Source organism: Ipomoea triloba, chromosome 13 (assembly GCF_003576645.1).
Source record: "Ipomoea triloba cultivar NCNSP0323 chromosome 13, ASM357664v1".
Taxonomy (NCBI): Eukaryota; Viridiplantae; Streptophyta; class Magnoliopsida; order Solanales; family Convolvulaceae; genus Ipomoea; species Ipomoea triloba.
In genome coordinates this window covers 16,024,017-16,028,030 of record NC_044928.1, presented here as the reverse complement: position 1 = coordinate 16,028,030, position 4,014 = coordinate 16,024,017, and the positions used below count along the sequence as shown (strand labels likewise).

Here is a 4,014-nt window from a genome sequence, read left to right as displayed (position 1 = left end):
GAGGAAAAAAAATCTGGAAAGCGGACAGAGACCTCAATTTCCATTCAATTAATTCCTAAGCTCGGGTCCAGACCCACAAATGAATAGGAAGCGAGGCGAGGGTCTTTCATTAAAGGGGGGTGGGGCTTTGTTCTGGGGGGGCCGCCTTGCGCAGCTTTAGAAAGGAGAGAATGACTTTCAACAATTCTCTCCAACCTTTTCTATCTATCTTTAGAAGTAGGGCGAGAGAAAGTAAATATGTATGATATTTGCGTTGGTTTTTCCAACGAAACTAAGCACTTTTTTATTTCTCATTCGGAAGGCTCAGTCCCACACCCTGACTTCAATGATGGGAACAACCTCCGCACTCCGGCGCTCCAATGAACAACAGTTCTCCGCCTTACTCTATTTATAATAGTGGTCGATCCCTCGGGAGTTACATTCGTAACTTAATGTAATGTTATGTTCACGCGGTGATCTTCTATCTTTCCAAGAGTACTACCCTTTTAGAACCTTTTAGAAAAGGTTCCAGATTAGGCAAAGAGAGTCGAAGGCAACCTCCCCACCAATAGATAGAGACAAATGGGAATAACCGAACCCCGTCTACAAAATGCCAGTACCATGCAGCTGCTTCAAAGCCAACGTGGAGCTTCCGCCTTCGAGGTATATTTACCAATATCGCTTCATCTTATATGGCGAATATATCTCCCTCATTAGGCTTGGCTCTCTTTCTAAGCGTGTGATCAACTCTCGAATGTAGGGGATCTCTTCGGTTTCCACTTCTAGATCATTTTTGAGAATTAACGCCCCCACTTCAAGAAAAAAGGCGTTATCAGGGGAGTGCCTCCAGGCTGGGAGATCGCGCTCACAATAATGTTTTAGTTGATTGGAAACTAGCCTATGAAGGCGTCTCAGAAGATCTCCCCTCTCCCCCTCTTCTTGAAGGAATGGGATTAACGGGGCCGGCGGATTCCCTACATGGGTATCTTGTGCCGGGGGAACAGAGGGGCTAGGATTCGAAGGGACAGGATGTGGCTGATTGACACTTGCTTCAGAACTGTCGCCAGAACTGCTTCCCGGTACAGATGTCCTTCCTTGGTTGTCGCCAGAACTGCCTCCCAGTAAAGATGTCCATCCTTGGTTGTCGCCAGAACTGCCTCCCCCCTCCCCTCCAGCTGGAGCCATCATGTTCTCCGGGGCAAAGATATACCAAAAGGTTGGTAAAAAAAGACCGCCCCATCCAAGCTGCCTAAGGAGGTAGAGGAGAGATTTTCTGACAAGCATGGATTGAACTCTTTCAAAAAAGAAATTCAAATCCAACCCCAGAAAACAAAATAAAAGGTAGAAAAATAAAAGAAGAACAAACCCAAAAAGGACCCACGGAATCCTATTTACTTTTAGTGCCATATGTGCCATATCTGCCTTCACTCTTTCCCCCCTTTTCTTCCCCGTCCAATATTTGTTCTCGAAGGTCTTCGTTTTCGTGTAAAAGAAAACTCTCCAAATTTATGACCAACCTTTCCCTCAGTAATCTTACAATGAACAGGAGTTTTTCCATTGTAAATTCGTACGGAGCAATCAACGAATTCCGGCGAAATAGAAGATCTACGTGACCAAATTTTCCTGTTCAAAAGAGGATCTCTCTTCTTTTTCATTCTCAAGAGGAATGCATCAACAAAACTTCCCCTCCATATAGATCGTCGTGGCATGAACTAATTTTTTCGCTTCGATTCTGTCTGTCTTCGCTCCTCTCCTGTCGAGTGGCTTACGCTCCTACTCCTCCTCCTTCTGCTCATGAATCCTCCTTGGTCCTTCGTTAACTTTTTCTCACATTGGATTCTTCTGTGTTAAGCATGACATGTAATGTCATGTTTGAAGTCGAAGCAATCTTCTTTTTTTCGAAAAATCTATTCTTTATTTATGATAATAGTTTTTGACTCTTTATTTTGAAGCAAGGCGGATCTATACGGGAACCTAGTTATAATCGTCTTCTTCTTTCTTTCTTAATAAGAAGTTCTTTTTTTTCTATTTTCTTTGAAATGCATGCTTTCCTATGGATGAGACTTTCTATGGAAAGAGGATATGAAGAAGCGAGACCATCAAAGAGAGTACTCTGCTGCGCCTTTATTAGTCTGATGATGTTCTTCTGTTTATGTTCTTCTTTCTTCTTGATTGTTTGCACGTTTGTATGAGAATCAAGCTCATCTCCTTCGGTAAGCACATATAGGGTATCGAGCCCTTGGCGCTTGAGAGGACCCCGGGGAGCTCTTCTGTGATAGGCTCCGAGTTCCTGACTCTACTAGGCAACTAAGACATTAGATGAGGGAGTGCTTGTCTGTTTAGCGCTCTGTGGTTCATAGATTGGATATTGAATTATCCGAAGATGAGTATCCCTCGAGCCTGACTTCCAAGCACTGCTTCTGTAGTCAACAAAGAAGTAGGGTTTCAGACTTCGTCATGAGTTTGACCTTCTGTTCTAAGAAAGAATGCCTGAGCTTCTGTAGCGCGAAGACAAGAACTAGTAAATTTCTCTAAAATCTGGAATACCCTTCTTCCTCCATCCATACACTGACATCAGTTACTGAAAACCGAGATATGGGCATAAAGAAAATAAAACTCTTTGCTCGTGAATATGCGATGTTAAGGATGCCAGAACTATAGTTGAATCGACCGTTCACTCATAGGTAGCTGCGAACAAGGAAGAAAAAGAAGGACATGGAAGCCAAGCCAATGCGGTCTTAGCTCTTGTTGCTGCCAACGACTCCGATGCCGTTGAATCCGTTGGAGGAAGAGCTGCCTATTGAATTTCTTGGAGTAAGGGCTTTCTGAAAAGGCGTAGCTGCAATTGGGCTTCGGCTTGTACTTGAATCGATCTTGCCTTGGTGTTGCTGACTGACGGACCGAAGACAGAATAATAGAATAGGATATTGCACCTCACTTCGAAGAATGGGAGGAAGACTGATACCACTTCGACTGCTTAGAATGAGAGAAGGAATGGCATGCTAGACGGCCGGGGAACATTAGCTACGAAAGAAGCAAGAGACTTGACAGCCCCCCTCGACAGCAACTGAAAACACAAGAAAGAAAAACAAATGACTTGCTTGGTCAGCTCAACCACTAAACGACGAAGCCAGGAGCGGAAGGAGGGACTTGAACCCTCAACCTCAGCCTTGGCAAGGCTATGCTCTACCATTAAGCTATTTCCGCCAGCGGGGCAACATCAAGCAGCGAAGCACTACTGAGCAATTCACGTATCACTTGATACGGACGACTTCTGTTTTTCCGCCGGACCACAGTCTTGACCTCCGATCGAGCTACGAACACGAGTAGATAGGCGGTTAGGGGGGGAGAGGGGCGGCTGGGCCTGCCTTTTCAATCAATCTCCGGCCGCTCAGTGCCGCTATTGGTGCGAGTTGTAAGGAGTCTTGGTCTCGAGTCAAGCTGGGGCGTCATTTCATTCTCGTAACGGGAAGGAGTGCACCGCAAGACCAGACAAGTTGCTCCCTCGCAGCGGCGGCATCTGTCTTTTAAGTTAAGTCATTTCCTAAGACGGCTCCTCTTTATTCTACGATAATCCAAGCTGCAGCGGCACCTCACGAACTTCTTACTGGGGCAGCAAGAAAACTCCTGCGCGAACAAGCTTAGGAAAGAATAGATTTAAGAGTCTCAATTAGCTGTTGCTTGTTGGAGGCGAAGCCCTTTACCGTTGCTTGTTGGGTTTGTTCTAAGTCAAAGCCATTTGATTGATTAAAGTTCCGTGCTGCTCACCACTCCTCGAGGCCAAGGACGGGGTCGAACCGTCATTCCAGGATTTGCAGTCCGATACATTTCCATTATGTTACCTAGCCAAACCCGCCACCTCATGTGCCAAAGTCAAACGGTTGTTCTTCCTTCTCCGCTCCCTCTTTTCTACATATGCTAGGCGGGTTACCAGAGAAGAGGGGACAACTTCTTTCTCCTTTGCCTTGCTCAATCTTCCCTTTCTGATTGAAAGTAGCAAGCCACTCTACTACTGGTACAGAGGCCAGATAGAAG

General features: G+C 45.5%; 1 non-coding gene across 1 annotated transcript; it reads right to left on the bottom strand.

Moving 5' to 3' along the window:
• Positions 1-3,114: 3,114 nt before the first annotated feature.
• TRNAG-GCC lies at positions 3,115-3,186 on the bottom strand. Its single transcript has one exon. It is a non-coding gene; the product is annotated as a tRNA-Gly (tRNA).
• Between the last annotated feature and the right edge of the window lie 828 nt (positions 3,187-4,014).